At 41.2% G+C, this 22,925-nt stretch overlaps 1 protein-coding gene across 3 annotated transcripts in view; it reads left to right on the forward strand.

Moving 5' to 3' along the window:
• The window catches only part of sema3b (sema domain, immunoglobulin domain (Ig), short basic domain, secreted, (semaphorin) 3B), a 113,430-nt gene that overhangs the window by 48,399 nt on the left and 42,106 nt on the right, over positions 1 to 22,925 (forward strand). The gene's annotated exons all lie outside the window — the stretch shown is intronic.

The following is a 22,925-nucleotide window of genomic DNA, read 5'->3' on the forward strand; positions in this document are numbered from 1 at the left end:
TCTTCTCTCTCCCCCTCATCCTCTGCCTCACTATTCATCTTTACAAAGCTTTAAAGATCACTTCTCTTTCATTACTTTTTCCTCATTCTTCCTTTCCTTTTTTTATCACAGTAACTTCCCTTTGATACCCCAGTTATCACCAGTATGTTCGGTGTGAATGGGTGTGGACGTGTTTTCAAGCTCACAGGTGTGCATTTTGTCTGTCATCTCACCTATTCAGTCGCATAATCCCAGGTCTCATGGGTCTTTATAAACCCTCTCCGCCCCAGACTCACCTTAACCTACACACCAACCCTTCTATTACCATTCCATTGAACTCCCGCATTAACCCTTCATTAACCCTCTGCAGTGACAGGGACAGTTCAGCAAGGTGATACATGCTACCTTTTGTGTGTTCAGCTGTAATTAGACACAAGAATATTATTCCTTCAGTGATAGTGAGTTTAGTCAAAGCAAGAAAACATGACACTAACTGGAAGTCATTAGAGATGTGAGGAAACATATCTCACCTGACACTGGGCAGTTTCATTTCATTTTTCTTTTACATCTTGTGGGTTTAGGGGCAGAGTTGTATGCGTTGTCTTTGTGGCTCAAGGGGGCGCTGCATGTACAAGACCGGTCGAGATGGGTTAGGGTTATGAAACTGCCTTATAAGATGAAAATGAAATCGTGAAGGTTGTGGATTGAGAAAGTGCTCCGCCTGAGCCTATTAGCTGCTATGCATCATGCACTTAAATATTCAATTGCCATTTTGACACTTGGGCTGTATTTAACAGTAGGTGGCATGTTTTGGGAAAAAGGAAGGAAGCAACAATGCATGGAACAAAAAATATTTCTGCTGCTCTGGTCACAGTGTACCCTGCCCTTGACCCTATGTCACTGAATTCCACTAAAATAACAAAATAAATAGTTTTATTTTTGCCTTTTACTCCATAGATTACTACTTTATGTGCGGTGACTTTTATCACTTATCAGTGTGACATGCCATGTGTGGCGTGTGTGGACTTATTGAAATGCGTGTGTCTGGTGCTGAATGCGCGACTTGAGAGCTCTGGTGGCCACACATGGGACTGCAGGCTAGGAAATCCCTTATACAAGAAAAAATATAACTAATTATCCCAGAATGATGCAATGTCTCAAAAATATACATGAACAGAATTGATTATCTGTAGGTGTCACTTTCTGTCAATGCTGCTCAAGCCAAATAACCAGCTCGGTTTCTGTGTAACTGATGTTCATTGCTGTTGATGCATTTTTTTTTAAAACATCCCCTGATCAGAGATAAACCACTCTCACCACACGGTTCACAGGTTGCCTCTTTTGTGTTAAATCATTTTCCAGCAGAAATCAGCAAAGTGGACATTTATTTAACCCAACAGCTCCTGTGGGCTCAAGGTGGGTCTGTTGTACCTGCTGATGTATCGTGCACCGAGGTAACTTTATGGTAAAGGTGACTATTCACTGATCCACTGCCACACCTTAAAACCCATTAACCTCCACTTCAACCCTTCCTTAGTAGAAAAAGCCATTAACCTTTCTTTTAACCCTTTCTGCTGCCTGAAATATACCCACCACATCAGCAGATAATAGATGTACTTTAGAAAGATGTAACAAAGCACAAGTATACAATATAGAAACCACTTGTGTTCGCCGCGCTGCTTTCTAGTGTTGACTTATTTGTCTTTTTTGTGTGTGAGATGTGGCGTGAAGACAGTAGAGAGATGAGTTCAAGTGCAGAGTGAAAGACAGAAAGACAGAAAAACAGACGGAGAGAAAAGGCGCAGTGATGTTAGTTTTCTTTTGTCTGAAATATTTAATGAGTGTCTCTCCCGTCTTGAAATATTGACCTTTCTTCACATATAGCCAGAGGGGACAAATGAAAGCGGGGGTTGTTCTCTCGTTCAAATAAAAAGCAAAAGGCTGTTCGCATCAAACTTTCATCACTTTATTTTATTTATGCGTGTTTGTGTTTTCTCTTTTGATTTTTCTGATTATCAAAAATATTTGGTGCAGTTCATGAAGGGTAAAAATGTGTCTTTTGAGTCTCTCTTTCCCTCGCTCTCTTTTGTTATGCTGTAAAAACAAATTCATACTCAGCTGTGATGTTCTCACGCATTTACCAGGAGCTATTTCCGGATATATTTGACACTGTTATTGTTTTTAGGTCCTCTAGAGGTCAGTGCAGAACATTCTTCTACAAAGTTAAGCAAAAAAAAAAGAAAGAAAAGAAAACACATGTTTGCTGAAATAATATCTAGTCTAAATGATAGATAAACTACAGGTATATTATCACATTGCACCTAATCATTTAGTGACGCATGTGCATGATAACGCTACAGGCAGGAATTGTGGCTGTTAAGAGGATATGGGATATGGTGGAAGATAATAGATCTCACGTTTTAGAGGTGTCATTTGATATGTGTAGATACGTGAAACACATAGATGGATGAACAGATAACAAAGGCTGAACCTGAGGTCAGCCAAGATCATTTCCCCCCATTCATCTATGTGTTAAAAAGGTATAGACAAAGGCTGTCACACACTCTAAAGCAGATAAAAGAGGAGATCGCTACTTAAGTGATGTTCAAGCTCACACTTTCAGGGGAAGTTTGTCATAGACAACAAAGAAAATCGAAAGGATTAACGTACGCTGTGACTTCCTCCCCGAGTAAAAATGCTCTCCGTGCTGAAAGACATAGGGAAGCACTGAGATACAGTGGTTGAAGTGGTTTTTATTGAATCCAGATGTTAAGTGTGAAGCGGGAACAGCAGCAGGTGTCATGATTGTAATCATATTACGAATGACATGAGAACAACTCTCAGTAGCAAAACTCAGTCCAGAGCTGGAATGTGTTGTTAATACTGTTGTCACACATACATCCTGTTTCACCGGCTCCACTTTCTTTTACTGTAAATATTTTTTTGACCCATTTGACCAAGGAAATGTGTTTTCATTGTGTCAAAATAAGCACGAGAAAACGACAAAGGCGTCAGTCATGTACTGTATGTCGTACAAGGCTGTTATCAGATCCACACATTCTCACCTTCTCCTTTTATTTGCTCTTACTGAACAGCGGCAACGTCATAGTTTAAAGTGTAACGACATGATTCAGGGATCATTTCATTTGTGCTGACTTCCCTTGGCAAACGACATAAACCACACTCCGTGCGTGACCTGGATCGGACGCATTCTTCTCTTTGTTTCTGACTTCCATCACCACATACACACATGGTTTGGTTTAATAGTGGCTATTTTGACAAAAAATGTTTTTTTTATGTATCTGTTAAATAATAAATCTGGGCCTTTTTTGACAAGTTTCGCGATGATGTTCAAATTAAACCTGTGTGATGCTGCAGTTCTATAGGTTTATAGTATAGGTAGTCTTTAGGTTGTAAAGCATCCATAAATACTCTGCTGTAAATTAAAAATAAACTATAAGGATTTATTTTGGCTCACACACACACACACACACGACCTGTACTTAATTATTGCTTTCTTCCTTGAATGCTCAGGTCTGTCCATCACTGTTGCAGAACAGCTTCTCCTTTGCTAGACTGACCTGTAATTGCACTCTCAATTGTGTGGATGTGTGTGTGTGTGTGTGTGTGTACTTGTATCTGTTACCTCTTTAGGACCTCTTCTGGCATAAACACTGACCTTGTCCAGACCAGTAGTCCTCACAGAGACCAGAACCTGGTCCTAATTAGGCAAAACCTAAATTCTGAGGAAGTTTAGGGCTAAAATTTGAATTGCGATTAGGTTAAGATTAAGGTTAGGCATTAAGTGGTTGTGGTTAATGGTGGGGTGGCTGTCCAAATGAATGGAAGTCAGTGCAGAGTCCTAAAATGGAGAGCTCTCCAAACCTATGTGTGGGGGAGAGAGACAAAGATAGAGAGTCTGGTCTCTGGGCCTGTCTTGTCCCATCACCCTGCGCGGTCATGCAGCATTCAAGGTGATGCGAAATTAGGAGGCTTTACATGGGAAGATAGAAAAAATAACAAGATCCTTACCATCTCTGACACACACACACACACACACGTTGAGTGCTTGAGGGGCTTACGCAGGGGATTTTGCTGTTCTGCAGTGTGCCTGTCAGATAAGAAAGGAGATGCAGGCCTGCCTGGTGACACGCCACTGAGCGTGTGCAGTACAGCTTTCCCTGCTTCCTTCTCCTCCCTATTTAACCTGTCACTTAGCCACCTGCCATTCTCTGCTGTCACTGCTGATGACACAAACGCACACGCACACGCACACGCACACGCAGGGATAGTCCTTCACTCCTGTTTATACTGGTTTGGCTGGGATCACTGTAGATTTTCCCCCACACATAATTTAATATTAGAAGCAGTCAATATTTCATTTAAAAGTGGGTGAACTGTTGGTAGTTTGAGTCAGAACAATTTGTTCTTCTTTCTGTTCCTATTCTTCCTTTTTTTCCCTTTTACTCTCAAGAAGCCCAGCTCGCTCTTCCTCTTTGTTTTCTTTCCTCCTGCCTCCTTCCATTCTTATGACCCCTTTCACTTCCCTTCGTCCCACTCGCTTTTCCTCTCCTCTCACCACCTGTAATCTGCTTACCGCTGTTCTGCAGCTGCTTGGTATCCCAGATGGAATAACGAGAGTTACAGATCTGGGTTTTATTTTTTTTCATCACTGCTGCTCATTTTGTTAGAATATTTTCATCACTAACACTTGTTCTCATGCCAAATGTTGGTAAAGGTCACTTGGTGCTGCGAGTAAAGATTTGGTGTAGGAATGACTGATGTGGTCCATGGAAAATGGCGTTTTGCCAGCACCTCCAGCCTCATCACCTTCCTCTCTCCGTATATCCACTCTTGTCAAACTCTGCAGTACAGCTGCCGTCAGCCACGCCAACAGCTATTCATTCCTCTTTGTTTTTCATTCCTTCTTTCTGATATCTTCCAGTTAACCCCAGACTCAACTCAGCCCAGGTTTTTAGTCCCAGCAAAACTGTGCAATGTCCTGGTGTTACAGAAGGAATGTAATGACACGTGAGATTAATACGTTTGTTTTCGTTCTCAGAGCTTTTGCTCAACATTGAGAAGGGAAAGCTTGACTGACAGTGACTGGCAGGTTGACACAGAAGCCTCTTTATTCTCTTTATTAAATTATCAGTCCTTTATTCTTGAACCATGACATGTGAGATCTTCATTCTACTTGTGTTGATCATAAGACAACCGAGACGTTTGAATGAAATGGTGATGTATTTTCACCGTACACTCTCGTGTGGTACATTATGCATCAGTCAGTCAGTTTGCCACGATGAAAGATGCAATCCTGACCATTGGGAGCAATTTGGGGTTCAGGAGGAGGCCACAACCTGAATCCCAGGCCCTGTGACTAATCGATGATCTGCTCTATAGTGATTCGTCTAAAGCTGTTTTATTTACACACATTATTGTGTTAGTGTTGTTTTCCTGACTCTGCACGAGAAGAGGTTTTGCTTTGGACAAATGTGTTTTCTTTCTGGTGAGTGTAAAAACACAACAATTCCAGTGGTACACAGTTGCAGCACTGACATCTTTATATTAATTTTTCTCATTTCCACTTGGTTCAACACGTTCAATCCCGTCTGCATAAGCCAGTTGTCCCATCATCCATTCACCCTCACAATGGAAACTCTAATGCCTACGCCCTTGGCCTCTCCCGTCTCAGCCAGTCACCGCCCACCATCACCACTATCACTACCCTCTTTACTGTCACCATCCCCCAGCCCCAGCCTCTTGGCAGCTTCTCCAGGCAGGCTAATTGACTCAGTCCCAGGAGGAGGGGGATCATGCCACATTTCTAATTTGGCTTCCCCTCCTCCAGATAAAAAGCTACATCTCTCCATCCTTCAACCCCCTCTTCAAACCCCCCGTCTCTTATCAGTCCCCTTATGCATTCATTCACGATCATATATTTATTTAGTTTTTTTTTAGTTAGAGTCAAGGCTAAAAAAAATATTTCCAAGTGTGTAAAAAACATGCCGTGTTACTTTTTCTTTCTTCGCATATGTGTTTTCTTCTGCTACGTGTTTGTCTTTGTTGAGCTGAACGCTGCAGTGAGTGCCAAGTGCAAACACTTTAGACAACCGAACACATGAAAGGACAAAAACAGACACAGACTCTCACACTGACAGAGCGCCGCACCCCGCCTATGCTCACCATGGGGTTCACCTTCAGAAAGCCTCCATCTCCACAATCTGCACCTGGGGACTACAGTGGGTGTGGCCCAATGTGTGTGTGTGTGTGTGTGTGTGTGTGTAAACCAAGCTTCATTCATTCAACAAGCACAGAACCATGGAGAACAAAGACGTTTGGTTATTGATTGCAGATTAGGATTTTGAGATGTGACTTTTGTAAAGAAACAGAATATTAATTTTACACCACTTTGTCCTCCACACGAGGGTTGTGCGGGTCGCTGAAGCCGATCCCAGCTATCACAGTGTTCTCTTTAGATGTGTAGTGTTTTTATTGTCTGCGCGCTACTGTCTTTGCTGTTTGAATGCTTTGATTAACATTGTTTTATATGTACTTTATGTGCATGTCTGGCTCTACTGTATGATTTGAATAATTCAGTTGTGTGTTCATGCTTTGCTTTTTCATGACACGGACATTTTTCCTGTATAGTACACTTAAAAAAAAAGAGCATTTAAGGTGTCAATATTTCTACAAACAATGAGGTGGAAAAGACCTTTAATGATACGGAGTTTGAAATAAAACAACAAAAATACACGCAGCTGCACAGCACGAGTCAGGATTCCTGACAGATTTTGTGCTGGAAGCATGTGTGGTATGTAGCAATCGCTGTGGCCATTAGTATAATGGTATTTTCAGATGGACAGATAAGGTATTTTAGCTACAGGCTGCAGGTCGTTTGGTCTTGTGGAAAAGACATCTCGACACGTAGCAAGAGCTATAACCTCCAGTGGAGTATGTGAAAAGGCTGGGGGTCTGTTCTTCGTATTTCAAGAAGACGTGAGCAATTATGATCATAAATAACAAGTGAGGGCTTCTTGTATTCAAGTTTTCACAGATGAACTGTAACGGAACTGTGATGGGCCTCGCTTGCCCGTCCTGTTTAACCTCCTGCAAGGGTAACTAAACAACAACTGATACTAGTACAAGTACAGGTCTGTATTTTATGTAGTGAAACACATTTTATCTTATTTGTTTACATACAATACTGACCATCAATAAATACACTCTGTATATGTTATGGCACGGCCCACTGGTGGTGTATCACAACATAAATAAAGAAGAAAAGAAAGAAAAAGAAAATATTGATGATTGAGTGTGTGTGTGTTGTCCTTTGATATTGCATGTGTGATGCATGTGACTTTTTTTCCTTGTTACCGTGAGCATGTTAAGGAAACAGGTGGAGCAGTATAGCAAGATGCTTGTATATAGTAATAGAAGTTGGTGGGGTCAACATGAAGTTGGAGCAGCTACGCTTCGTGTAGCAGAAGTGGTCTTGCTGAGCTCCCCTGAGCCGCCTGTACTCGCAGTAGACCGAGTTAATCCAGTTTGTTTGTTTTTAAGTCTCTTCCCTGCCTGTGTCCTATCCAGCTGAATTAATGTTCAGCAGCGCCGCCAAAGTCTGAAACTAGGACGTGATGTCACCACTATATGAAAGTGCTGCATCTGGAGATGTCGTTTTCTTTCTTCTGATGCCACACACACGTACAGTACATCCAACCACACTCAAGTGCAGTGTGTGCGTGTGTTCATGAAAAGTAAAGGAAGAGACAGGTGTGTGCGTAACAGTAGATCTCACTGTGACACAAGCAATCATTTTATCAATAACGTGATCAATTTGTAGGTTTTTAACTAACACACCACAGTTTTCATGTTCAAGGAGTTAAACCTATTTGACAGCTTTATATATCATGAAAACATATTTATACATTTTATTTCGTCAAAGTAAACAGACAAAGTGTTTTGATGCATGCACTGTTTACCTACTTTTTACTGATAATGTGATAATCGCCTGGAAATGCCATTCAATATCTATAATATAATATACATAACCTTCCTCAAATATAGAGCTGATGATCCTTAATGTGACCACCAACTATGGAGGTGGAAAAGAGAATTGGCCGGTGTCTCATATGTGGATGAGGGGGCTTCAAACGGCCTTTCATGCTCCCTACCCCACGTTAACGTCCCGCTTATTGCATCCCTCATTAGCCATGGATTTGTGTACGTTTGTCTTTTGATGGCTGCCTGTGAATGTGAATTTTCACGTGGATTAAAGGAGCAGAATCCCTCCCCGCTTGTGGCATATATGCATGCATGTTTCTACAGAGCACAACTATATGTCTGATTGATTACTCGCATGCCAAATGGGACTGCTGTGTTGGGTTGTGCAAAGACAGGTTCCAGGGCAGGAAGACAGATCATTTTCAAAGATGGTGATGAATTATTGTGAGATATGTTGCAGCAGGTTGCCTCTAGTTATACTACATTTCATTTTCTGTTGTAATGTTAGGTTTATGTAATTAAAGATACTGATCTCTGGAAGATGAAGGCAACTTAATTCTTTTCCTGCTGAGACTAATATTCTCTCTCTAAATGCCCTAAATCAATCCTCTTTCCTTCTATCTAATCTTTTCTTTCTCTTTCACCTTTACACTTATCATCGTAGCAAACCATTTCTCGTAATGACAGAGGGAAAGAGAATATACTATTATTTATTGCTACATAATTTTATCTACTGTTTCCATTCACACATATTTCCATTTATCAGTGGATTTTTAAGCACAGTTAAAAATCAACATGTGTTTTTCTTGATATGTTGCATTATAGTGCATTTTAAGCCGGAACAGCTTAACAGCTGCCCATAATGTAATCATGCCGGAGAAAGCTACGTTAACAAATGCATCCACACCATCCACATTCAATACATAGACTTTGTTCTCTACGTTGTGCGTAAATAGGTTTTCTTCAGTCTGACATATTGTGATGTTTCGCTACATGATTGTCTTGCGATATATTAGTTATCACAGAATCATTGGATCGTGATATTATTGGTATCGTGGACCATGTATCGCGTATCTTATTGCATTGTGAGATTTCCTGTGATTCCCACCCCATTACATACTGCTCAAAAAACTGAGGAATTAAAGGAACTCCTAAAACATTTAAATATTTATTGAATACAATTTCTTTTTAAAAAGGAATAAATGAAATAATGTTTGATCTGCTGCTGAGAACTCACTGGACTGTGATTATTAAGTGAAATTAAGTGTTTCCTTAATATTTTTGAGCAGTGTATTTGTTTTTTTGGATAACAGAAAATTGATGATTTTTTTTTTTTTTGCACTTTGTTGGCCAATTGAATAATCAGTCACAGACTTATTTTCAATATTTCAACACCTCCACCTGTGCACTCATCCATTTGTGAGCATTCTACATTTCACTACTTTTGTCCCCGTAATGTTACAAATACCAAGCGAACACACGCTGTTCTAGAGCCCAGGCCTCGGTGGAGCAGTGCTGCTGTGTGGCAGAGGAGGGTTAACAGCAGGGTATGACAGCGTGTGACGTGCTGATGCTCACTTTCTTAAAAAACTGTCAATCACAGTTGGCTGTGAGAAAGCCCGCGTAAAAGTGAAAACCACTTCCATCCCATGCTGCGTGTTATGATCACTCAGTGTGCTTTATGTGAGCTACTGTCATCCATCCTCCATGTGATCTGTGAGACTCTGTGTAGCATGTCTGTAATTCTGTTGCCAAGATTAATACATGGAATTAAACATTTCTGTTGCTTTAAAAGGATTTTTCATTCCTAAATTCTGCAAAGAAAACTTTGTTGAAGCCAAACTTTGCTTGAGGCGTGTGGCTTACGCAAGTCTGTTATAATCAGTTGGTTTGATGATTAGATTATGGGCAGCTGTTTAGCTATTTAGGCTTAGAATGCAGTATATTGCAACATATCAAAACACTTGAATCAACCAAGAATATAGATAAACTTTACGAAAACTGTGCTTAAAAATCCACTGATAAATGGAAATATGTGTGGATATGCATGGAAATAGTAGATAATAATGATGTAGCAATAAATAATAATATATTCTCTGCAAGAGAACAGCAAGTGAGTGTATTTTGTAATTAAGAAAAGAAAACAGTGTCCGCCCACTGACCTCAGTATAATTAATAACTGAGATGGATAACGAGGACCATGTTGGAGGTGGACAACAACATGCAAACCAGAGACATCCAGTCTGATGCCAGAAGGATGCTTGGGTCCAGAGGACCTCCTTCTTTGTTTCAAACAAACATCCCAAAATTATTAACTTGGCTGTGGAGTTTGGCAGGAGCCTGAGCAGCTGTGAGTGATCCTCCTCCTCCAAACAGCTCAGACCACAGGAGGTGGAGTGCTGCAGGGCTTCTGGGTCCACTGTAACCTTTTACCCAGGCAATCAGATGGTCTGGTCGTGTTTATATGCCACAGTCGAAGCGTGTGCGTCTGCTGTGGAGCTGCTGCTAAGTTTTACCTTTATTTTTATTACCATAAAATATGCTTTTCAGTCAGTCAGTCATCATCTAACCACTTTATCCTCCACCAGAGGGTCGCTGGGGGTGCTGTGCCAATCTCAGCTACATCGGGCGATAGGCGGGGTACACCCTGGACAGTTCGCCAGTCCATCGCAGGGCCACACATATGCTTTTATTTCCTCTAAATACTCCTTTGTACTCGGCTAAATACCAGGACTCTTCTGTATGAGGCCACATATCTGTCACTTCTGCAAATATTTCACAGTAAAAGCCATTCATGAACTAGGGTTCTTTTATTTTTCATGTAGTGATTGTGTTTGTGACATATGGGACATTTATAGACACTGAAACTGAGGTCAAAGATCATTTACGCTGGCTATCTTGCTTTGAAACGCTCGCGGTAGTTGAGCCATGTGGCTGAGTCGCGTGAGACACTCCTGAGACTCAGGTCTCACGCAGGCAGCGAAGTGTCTCTTATCTGTTATTATGTGTGCCTGATAGAAAAGCAGGACTGCACTGTGTTTTTGTTTGGACTGGCAGAAATGGTCCTACGGTCTGGTCTGAAGGAGGACACAATACTAACTGGCAATCCAAACTCTCCTGTTGTGTCTATCACCCCCAGCACTGAAACTGAGACAAGAAGTGAAAACAGCTGTGTAGTATGGAAGAATTTAAAGGTGATGCTCTTCAAGATCATTTGAAGGCATCATGTGCAAAGCTTCGTTGGCAGTTTCAAACGTTCGATTTATTGATTTTGTTTACACTTCAAAGCTTGGTTTAATTCCTGTTGTTTACACACACACACACTGTGATCTATGAGAAGAGACAGTGATGGAACGAAGGAAGAAAAGTAGAGTGGCAGATCTGCTGAATCCAGTCCTGTGTTCACTTTCTGGCCTGTCGTTTCCCTCTCTGCTCTGCCTCTCCTCCTGACATGAAATAGTCATTAGCTGCAGTGGTAATTCAGCACAGCTGTCTTTCCACATTAGCTAATGTGCATCAGAAATGTCAGGATCATGTGTGTCTGTGTGTGTTCATGTATACAGTATGTGGAACGTCACGTATACCAGTTTGTGTGTAGGAAACGTGTGACTCTGTGAGCTCTACTGCTTGTGAGTCCGTCTGTGTTTGCGTGTTTCCACATCAGACAAGGGTTTCTGTTCTACAGTCGACGGGGGCTAAATAATAAAAGCACCCAGAACAAGGAAGAAATGACAAGAAAGGAGAATATGACGATGGGATGCGGAGAGGCATAGAAGAGAGAGAAGTGCAGCGGAGGGAAGAAGGAGTGGTGAAAGGGTAACACAGGAAAGAAGACAGAAATGATGAAGTGCAGTTTGCTCAACTATATAACACCAGACATCACCTTCTCCTCCTCTGAGTCTTCTTGCTTTCTGTGGGTTTTCTTTCCTCTACTCCTCTACAAAGAAAACTTCATTCTCCTCTCAGCTGCTTTTGCTGAGCAGTGGCCAAGCAGCAGCAGAGAGTCTTCTCATTAGCAGAGGTTTGAGGATGGTGGGGGGGAGCAGCACTGTAGGGCATAACTGATGGTTTGCTGGCATTGTGTCTTGTGCATGAGTAAGGTAATTCCCCCCTTTTGAAACAGGAACTCCTCGCACACCGAGTGAAAGATGAGGGGGTGGTTAGCAGAAAATGAGAAGGAGACGGACACAAAGTAGAGAGAGACATCACAAGGTGACATCTGATGTCAGGTTTCTCTGACTGCCGCCTCTGTGTCTATGTGTGTGTGTGTGTTACCTTTTTAGCACATTTTCTGGACTAAACGGGGATTCTTTCAGGACCAGAACTTGGTCTTCATGAGGCAGAATCTCATTTCTAAGGAACTGGTTAAGTTTAGGGCTAAGATATGAATTGTTGGGTTAAGTTTAGGGTTAGGCATTAACTGGTTATGGTTAAGGTTAGGGATAGTGTAACTTGTCCAAGTGATCAATGTAGTGTGTTAAGAATAACTGTGTTAGGCCTTGTTTAGACTGCAGCCCAAATCGGATTTCTTTGCATATCCGAACAGAATCTGATCTTCCTGACCAAATGTTCACATTCTATATTGAAGTGATCAGATTCAATCTGTGTGTGTCCACATTGGCATTGTCTAGTTTAGTCTTCCACATGAATTTCTATGGTTAAAGTAGTCTAAATAAAAGATAACAAAATGGACAACAGAAATATAATGTGTAATATTTTAGATTCGAAAACCACCTCCATATGTGGTTTGAATCATCTTTTGAAAAAAAGGATCTTGTGTGTTTTTTAGCTGTCCAGACTGCCAAAAAAATCAAGCTAGATACAATCTGGATATGCTTAAAAATCCGATTTGGGCCGCTACAGTCTAATCAAGGCCTCAGAGTGTGGCTCAGGCCGTATTTTTCTGTCTGAACCTGACCGAGCATGAGAAAATATTGACTGAACCCGACATGCATTCATGTATTTTATGTTGGAGCCAGACACAGTCAGAGTAAGCTAAAGCTACACTGGCTGTTATGCAGGTGACCGGTAGCCTTAATTTATGGCGATGGGAAAGTAGGAAGAGAGGGCGAGACGAAAAGTGTGGTGTTGTCTGTAGTCAATGACAACCTCACTGTAGTCAAGTAACATCAAGGAGGAAGCAGCTACTCGTAACACGTACGCACAGATACACAGATGTCAAACACAAGTCACACACCTTATGAGTCATCACCAGCACTTATGAGTATGATAACGTCTCAGTCTCACCATAAACGACCATCAGTTCTGCTGATAACTGTTTATATAATCCAGCCATCATGGTTTATTGGGAGTTGTAGAGATAGTATAGTATATCTTTCCACCATGTTTGGCTTCGCCTCTGTGATGCCTTCACTGTCCTTTTGTAAATCGTCAACTCTGTTTCTAAACAGAAACACTAGTTCAATTACTTATTGGTTTCTACTCATGACGCATACATTTTGTTAAAGCAAAATAAAGCAATAAAAAAAAAAATTCAAACACGCCATTTTTTTATTCTGTTTTACTAAAAGAACTGTAAATCAGTTAGTTGATGTAGCCCGAGCCTGATCTGACAGGTCCCCACAGGTATCCATGCGCTAGCGTGTGTGTCTATCAATATTATGCTTGATTTTCATTTAATATCATGAATGTATGCATAAGCTGAGTCAGTGTTGTTGCACGCCAGAATCTGATGAAATGTACAAGCTCTGCTTTGCATTAAGCTGAGTGTGTAATGACAATGTGCCAACAGTAAGTGTCAGCTAAATACCAGTGGTGCATTTCATTGATTTTAACTCCGATCTGAGACATCTGTAGTCAGGGGGCCCCCCTACGTAACCCTATACATGGCACACACGCAGGAACACACCTGGACACAGTGAATCCTACCCCAAGGGCAGCTTTGAGGAGGACAGCTGTGAACGGAGAGCGAAGACGTGATAAAGTACAGGAAGAGCCAGATGTTGCAGAGACACTAACACTTTAACACAGAGCTACTGTTTGGTGGCTAATCCGAGCCTCCTGATGCTGTGATTCTTATCAACAATATGTCTCAGATGAGTCAGGCAGCCTTCTCCCGGTCCAAATTTAAACAATACAAGCCATTATGAAGATGTGTCTTCTCCGGCCACACTTAACGCACTTACGTCATATGATTGACAATACAGTCAAATGGCTCTGGGGTTCATTGTGATGTGGAGTCAAGTGGCAACCCACAGTGACATCACCCACTGCTTTGTGAACTGACATTTTGAAGCTTTGAGTTTAGCATTATGGCCAACGCCATGATTTGGTTTTTTTTTTAAACCAGAAGGAGCCATGTTTAGAAGAGCAGGGATGGGACTGGCTCATTTACTGCACACCAACTCCCTTTGCTTGCACTGAAAGCATGTTTTGTTGTTGTTTTTTTGCAGTCTGAAGACAGACCATCATTTGACAAGCACCTTACAGACTTGACAGACGTAAAGCACATGATATGTGAAATAAAAATTCTAAAACTAAGTTAAAATGGTGAGATATAAGTACTCCAGGCTCCACTAAACAACTTCAATTATGTGATATTAAACTATTCAAAAACACTGGATCAAAACTAGAATAAAAATAAATAAAAATATGTCAAGAATAAAAACTAAATAAATCAATGTATAGCAAAATAGATAATGTGCAATGTTACTTGTTCAATGTTGCAATGACTGCTGGAACAAATCAACTTTTCCATTTAAAATGAGTTTGGTAACTCTAACTCTAACTGTAACATCCACCTGCAGCTGCATCCAGGCATCACTGCCGCCATACTTGGACATTAAGAATGCAAGTTTCTGGCACTGCAATTCACTTTCCTGATCATAAGGCTACAATCTATCGTCAGGTTTCCATTAATATACAACAAAATTCAACCAAATGTTCACAAGAAATTGCAAATGAATATGCGTTTCCATCAACTGCTGTGGCGTAATTATTGGGCACTTAGTTCACTGAGATAAGCAGTAGGGTTTTTTTTTATATGAATACCTTCATTTTTCATGTGCAAAAACTTTAAAAATTTAATGTGATATTTCAGTACCTTTTTTTTACCTTTTTTTCTCCATTATTGTTTTAACTCAAACATCATACAATTTTAGAACTGGTTTCTTTTAAGCTTTGATATTAACAAACCAAAGTCCACACAAACGTTCTATAAATAAAAATGGTATAAAAACTCTAAAAAGGAAGAAAGATTACCAGAAGCCAAAAATAGAAGACACATAGAGTGTCCTTTCCCTATGTTTTATGATGAGTGTGCTGTAGCAGAATTTCATTAATCAACGTGACTGGACTTGGACCTGGCCATGGAAAAATATTTCATGAGGTCATTTTCGTTAATAGAGTTCTCGGCTGAGCTTGCAGGTTGGCCAGGAAAAGCAGATCTTCTGGTGGTTGGCAATGGAGCATTGTGCAGACAGAATGACTGGTATGTGTATGTATCTACAGTGTGTGTGTGTGTGTGTGTGTGTAGGTTGTGCACTGAGGTGAAGTTTGGACAATTAAAAGAATTCCTGGCTGCATTCCTTCTCCCACGAAAAGCTCCCATACACACCACTGTTGGCGGCGTTCTCTCCCACTCCCACAATGTGTTTTCATCTCTCTTTCATTCGTACAGTGACACTCTTCTCTTCTCTTAGCCAATTATGCTGTCAGTGTGTTTCATAATCAGGATGTTTGTCTCACACTCTCTGTGTTTACTGATGTGTTTACTGTAGTGTAAACATTCACTCGACTACTCTCTATGACAGACAGAGAAAGTAGATATGATTCCCGATATCCTTTAATCCTTTGCCTTGTGTGTGTGTGTGTGTGTGTGTGTGAATGCTCTCACTAGGACAACGCCACACACAGTGAAGCTTATTACCTTCTAGCAGCTTACCGCTGTTGGTGTGAGTCTTGAGTTCCTAAGCTACTCTTGCTCATGAACTCAGTGTGTATAACACATACGAGCGGCAGGATTGCATATCCCTTCACACAAGGTGACTGAAATGACTGTATCTTTAAACCCGTGCTCTTCTTTGCTCAGCACCCTGTGTTGTTGCCGAGTTCTGGTGAGTTTTCCCGTACGTGCGACACGTATGTGGCAAGATTTTTGCACATTTCATGCATCAAATGTCTCCTTGCGCTCCACATGACTTCAGACATGTTGACACTTATGGAAATGAAGTGAGCTGAGGATAAGGGGATTTGTTACCAATCCCATCTGTCATCTTCCTAAGTGGACTCAAATCCCAGTTTGCACCCCTGGATTATTTTCCAGTTCTTCTGAGAAGATGATCAACTATGCTACACTACAACTGAAGCAATTCACAGTCCCTTGGCTTTTCCAGTAACTGTTTCCTAAACAGCTTTTGTCATGGATTTCTTTGCAGACTGGTTTCACATGGTTGTTAACTGCACTATTTAGTAAATATGCACTTCAGGTAATTCAATAAATACTCAAAATATGTAATTTCCTAACACACCAAACAGTTGTAGTGTCCCTGTACTGATGGGAAAGTAAATATGAAACTCAGACAGTTGTGTTTTTGCTCCTGTTTCACCACAACGGCAGGCCACATTTCACAAACATCTCAGCAGACGACAATATTTTAAATATGTTGTCAGTTTAGTAGACGAAAGTGAGCCAACGCTGCCTCAGATTTGTAAACAGTCCCATCTGTCATCTTCTGCAGAATCTGTAAATTCAAAAGTGTTGATCCTCCCTAAAGCAGTTACGCGCCAGTGCTGTAGTTCACTTAGGACCACGGTTCATTGTTTTTGTTATGACAATATAATTAACTGAACAGCTGTGAAATGCACGTTAGTTTTGGGGACGAGTGCTGTGGTAGATCTGTAGCTGCAAAGTGGACAAACTCCACTTGGTGAAATAGGATGTATCAAAATATCTTAAAACAAAGATGTTGAGTCCATCATTCTTTCTGAAGAATGAACTGCTCCAAATATAAAACCTCTTTCACTTTGCTGCCAGTGAATAGTTGAATAGTTTAATTACACTTCACATTGAACACGCTACCAAAAGAAAACGTCTTACATCTTTTTGGCTCCAGTATGTGAAATAGCTCTAGTTTAGATATACTCAGAGTTGCCGTTATTATGTTTATACTTTTATGTGCAAACACTGCCAGCGTGTGGGAAAGTCATTTCAGAAGAATTGTTATCAGGGGCGTGTTTGGTGTGAAAGGGATCAAACACATTTCACACCGTGTTTCTACATTGTTGGCACCTCCAGCCACAAGTGTGTACAGTTGACCTTCAGTGTGCCTACAAAGGCCCGGAGATCATTGTCAACATTCCTCGTCGGGACCATAGAGACAGTTGTGTTGCGTTAGCCGCCGTAGCTGAGCCATTTGGTTTCAATGAGAAATCTTGACAATGTTTGCAGAGAACAAATGGAAACAGCTTTTGTGTTTGTTGTGGCCATTAGAAATAAAAACAGAGCCATACAGAATAACAATAGCTGTACTAATTCTTCTCCCCATGGTCTTCAGGGAGCAAAATAGTACAATCTAATGCAGCAACATGATGACAATACTGCTCTGGCTTGTCAGACAGACCGTGGCATCATTTTCTAATCTTCATTGCACCACTGTCTGATCCACTCAAAATCAAGAACATAAGCCACAGTGAGCCTGAACTGGCAGACTGACGCGGTTAATTGGCTAATTAATTCTCTGAAGCCCAAATCAAACAGCCAGTTAGCATGGGACACATGCATTCTGACATGGCCAATTAGTGGCAGTGTTCAGGCGGAACTCGTTAAGAATGAACTTGTTAAGTGTGTTAATTAATTAGACGGATGGGTGAGGGGAGCGGTGTTCGTGGTCTACCACTCCCACTGTCCTGTCTGCGTGAGAACCACACTCTGCTGAGGTGCTGAGGCCTCTCTCTATCTGTGTGTGTGTGTGTGTGTGTGTGTGTGCGTGCGTGCGTGTGTATAGTAGAGTACATTGTAAAATATATTTTTCCTTACTTTTATTGCTCCGTCACTGTATCATTGTTGGAGGAATAGTGCACTGTAGGTCGTCTCATGTGATCCTAATGGTGGCACCATGTACTTCAGTGTAGGAAATGTAAATCCTCAGTGTTTAAAGGTTTTTATTAATTATTAATTATTGATCTTAAAGTGAGTTTGCATGTTCTCCCCGTGTGTGCGTGGGTTCTCTCCGGGTACACCGGGTAGCTGAGATTGGCACAGCACCCCCCTGCGACCCTCTGGTGGAGGATAAAGCGGTAGATGATGACTGACTGACTGACTGATCTTAAAGTTTCTCTTTCAACACCTGTACATACTTTCTTGTTTTTTTGGCCTGTTTTTGCACATTGTGAGACAGAGAAACATTGAGAGACTCAAACATTTTTATCTTAAATATTTATGCTGTTCAAATTTCAAAATGAAAATCTGTTGTTCCTGTTAAATAAACCTTTTTGTTTTTCTTCATTTTAATTTGTTTAAACAGTATTTTAACAACATTTTCAGGCCCTTTTATGGTTAAAATAATCACACAAAAAAGTCCAGGCTTACATTTTGAGGGTTAGGCGTTAAAGGGTTAATAATTCATCCTATAACTTTCCGGGGAGAGTTAAGGTCTGACACGTCACAATGAATGACAATGTACTACAATGTATAGTCAAATGTTAATACAAGCATACATAATGCAAACTTTACACTATAGGGACAAAAGTCACATTATGGGCTGTCACGGGTCAAGATTAAATTTATGCATGTAGTGATTATGGTGAAGGTGAGGTTAATCTTTAGGGAGATGAATGAACTTTCCACCAAATGTGCTGACTGTACAGTTGTCACATGGAAAGAGATGAGAAGGAGAAATAAGTAAAAGACGTTAAGCCACAGTGAGAGGACTGTATGTATGTAATAGCACGGAATGAACTGTCAAGAGTGGATTTGGTCAGTGAGTCCTTTGTGAATTACTTATGTGGGGACATGTGGAGAGAAGAATGTGTGTAAACTTCAGCGAGTTACTTTAAAGATGACTTGGTCATCACAGTGATTCGGTCACACCAGGTCATCGTAGTGTTCCTCCTCTTTGTTCCTGTCACTGAGTGTTTTGGAGAAACAGTCCAGTGGTATTATAGGAACAAAATGACAACTGGAGCATAAAAGCAGTCAGATTACAACATAAACACTGTCAAAATAATGGTGTTTTTATGTAAGTAATGAAACAAACGGAGCCTTCTCTGCCTCAGTCCTGTGTGGATTTTGCGAGGGAAGTCTGTAGACAAATAACTGGTCAGCGATATAGCCCCTTTTCCTTTGTACATATATACTGTAAATAAAAACACTACTATAGCATTTCACTGGTACATAATTATCACATTTTCTTGTTCATTGGCAGAATTTATGGAGGAGTTTATGTATAAATAATAATATAAATAAATGAGCTTCCCGTGTTTCAAAGACCAGCAACCACCACTGGAACACAAACATTTACAATATACAGTAAAATGTCACAGATCGTTACCTTAAGTGATGTAATTATGTTACGTTCCAAGTGGGACTCTGGTATTTGGCAGTCAGTGTGCAGCAGGATGGTAAAGGAGTGAGAAGTGTCACTGGGACAAAAGGAAAAGAAGAGATGGAATGGTTTATGAGCAGGCAGTGTTATTCTTCTCTCAGTTATTCCTCTGGGTCTCTGCGGTCTCACTTCTTTTTCTGTCGTTTTTTTCTCGAGTGGTTTCATCATCCATCTCTCTTCTGTGTGTCTCATCTTCCAGGTCCATGTGTAGTGGCACATGTGGTTTGTTTCACCTGATTTTGTGTGTCTGGCTTACAGCTCAGGCGTGTGCTGAATCACATTTTCACTGAGCATCCACAGTGGTTTCATTATAGCGCCCATCAGACACCACAATATAGGCAGCAGTAATCGAATTACAGTATAAAGCAATGATCAGCATGTGTAAATATAGTATATGGATGATTGCGAGGCTCTCGGGTTATGTGGCTTTCAGCTGAAAGACTGTCATAGGAAATGGTTGATTGCTCCAGTTGATTATAATTGTAGCACAAATACAGGCTGCATATGTTAAAGTGACGCTTGACATTATTCTCTTGACATCCATATAATCTTCCCTAATGCAGTAATAAATAAATGTGTTCCTCGGTTGCTACTTGATGGATAAGAGAAGCTGGAAAAGAAGACCCTCAATGACTCACGAGATGTTCAGATAACCTGAGCTTCACAGAACACCTGCATGCACAGTAACACATGACAACGGTCGCCTGTATAGTTCTTTACATCATTTTTAGGTCTCATAGTGTTCACCTGCACAATGATTGCTTTAGCCTCTGGGTCAGTCAGTAAAAAAGGAGTAAAGAGAAACCTGTTTTTTGCATTTGCTCCTGAATATTCACACATGTGGTTCCCATATTTGCTCTTCACGAATATATTACAAACGTCTCTGCGTCTGTTCAAATCTACATATAATTTATTGTCTTAAAAATGATCTGATTTACTTGCGTCGTCAAGTAAAATGAGGGAGGAAGTCCCTGTGTTTGATTTTCCAGGCAGATCTGTGTTGCAGGTGCAGTTTCTTTGCAGATCAGATGTGACTGGGTGTGAGTAGATCCCACTGTATATGTCTGAACGTTGGAACAGGAAGTTGAGAAACGGATCAGGGCAGCATCTGCAGTGATACGGACGCTCAACCGTTCTGTTGTGTTGCAGAGGGAGCTAATCCGCAAGCCAAAGCTCTCACTTTACTGGTAGATCTATGTTCCAACCCTCACCTCTGGCCATGAGCTTTGAGATTGATAATGCAGGCGGCCAAAACGAGTTTACTCCACAGGGTGGTCAGACTCAGCCTTAGGGATGGGAGAGGAGCTCAGACATTCGGGAGGAGCTCAGAGTAGAACCACTGGTCAAGAGGAGCCAGCTGAAGTGGTTCAGGCATCTGGTTAGGATGCCTCCTGGTGAGGTGTTCCAGGGATGTCCTTCCGGGAGGAGACCTCGGGGGCCAACCCAGGACACGCTGGAGGGATTATATCTCACGGCTGTCCTGGGAATGCCTTGGGATCCCGCCAGGAGCTGGTGGAAGTGGCTGGAGAGAGGGCTCTCTGAATGGAATAACTTGTGAAGGAGAGGCATCTAAAAATAAAAATCAAATTCAGAGTGAAGGTGTAGGAGAGACACAAGAAATAGGAGCAGGAGTAAGAAGGGAGGCAATCCCCTCCACAGCGCCTCCAAATGGCATCATGCTTTGTGGTTGTGAGCTGCTGCCAAACTGTGCATGTGTGTGCATGTGTGTGTGTGGTTGTTTGTGTGTATGGCTTCCCTCAGCGCACAACTTATTCACAACTTTGCTCCCTCATTTTTTCCTCTAACCAGAACTCAGTGAAGTCCTGACCACATATTTACAATGCTGAAAGGCACCACCTATTTTATAGTCCTTCCTCAAACACATGGCAGTAGAGGAGAGGCAGTTAGCTGCTGCGCGGCTCCACTGACCGTCATGCTGCCGAGTTCACTGTGGTGGCCTTGATAGACGTCTGCAACCATGCATCTGTCTCCCATTAGGAATCAAGCCCCAAGTGTGTTGTTGTTGCTGCAGTTAGACTCCTGAGGTGTGAGAGAAAGAGAATAGGAAAACAAACACACTAAAATACTAACATACTATCATACTTTTTCACTGTTTATAGGACACTCTGCCACTTGTTTCCGCTGGTGGGCCAATATAAACTCTTACACATCTGTAAATGTGGAAATCAAAAACAATGATGACTAAAAATAAATAAATGCTAAAGGAAGCAGCGGTGCAACGACGCATTACATGACAAATCTGTGGTTAAAGGAAGAACATTAACAACATATTGGCTCATTACGCCTGTATTCAAAATTCACAATTTTTCTTTCGAGAGTTCTGGCCAAGCTTTGGTACACCGCAGGCTGTGTTCTTTCAATATCCTAATACACTCATAGACCAGCCCACTGCTCGGGTTATATGAGGCTACATGCAACGCGCACACCACTGGTCACTGGAAACTATACAGATTGGTTGTGTTATAATGAGAGCTTCTGACACACATGTGTGCACACACACACATACGGGCAGTCGTGTTTCCATGACTTCAGATGACTTGAGATTGGTTTCCTTCTGACTTACACTAACCTTGACCATGACTAAACTAATCCGAGAGCATGTTTTTCATCCTTTCACTTTATGATTTACATTACATTGACTTTTTTTCCTCTCCGGTCCTCGCTAAATGTACCTGGAAAACACACAGACTCTTTATAGGAATAGAGTAAGTGAAAAAGTTTGAAATGCGAATGCTCCCCTACAGCAGAGATGAGATGGTATCCCACATGTTTCTGGCCAAAATTTCTCAGAAACCTGTTTTAAATATTTTACTTTGGTGCAGATGGGATCCTAATCATTTTTACTTCACTTCCTTCCTCAAATCCAGAGGATGTGAAGTAGATTATTATTAAAAAGAGAGAAAAAATATTCAAGTATGACATCAGTTGTGAAAGTGATAAATGGTAAAGAATGGGGAAAATGTGGACAGTGAATAGAGGGATGAGGAGTATGAAAGGAAGAACAAAGAGAAAATCTCAGGGAGAAACTGACTATGACTATGATCAACAGTCGTATGAAACAAGTCACACAGTCACACACTTTTGCATATTTGGTTAGAAATGGATGGCTCCTCGAATGGTGAAAGAGGATCCTTAAAGTGTCAGTCTCGAAGTGTTGCCCTCTGACTCCCGCAGTTACGCTCAGCTCGAAGACTTACAGTCTCTCGCTCAGCCCATTGCTTTGGCTTTCTGGCCCACAACTTTACTGTTTTTGTTCCCTCTCTCTGCTCCCATCAGCATTGGTTTTTGGGTGCAGCAGGCAGCTGTTTTCAACTAAAAAAGAAACTCGCTAAGTTAAAAAAACTCTACACGCTATTG

The sequence above is a fragment of the Solea senegalensis genome, linkage group LG11 (assembly GCF_019176455.1).
Source record: "Solea senegalensis isolate Sse05_10M linkage group LG11, IFAPA_SoseM_1, whole genome shotgun sequence".
Lineage (NCBI taxonomy): Eukaryota > Metazoa > Chordata > Actinopteri > Pleuronectiformes > Soleidae > Solea > Solea senegalensis.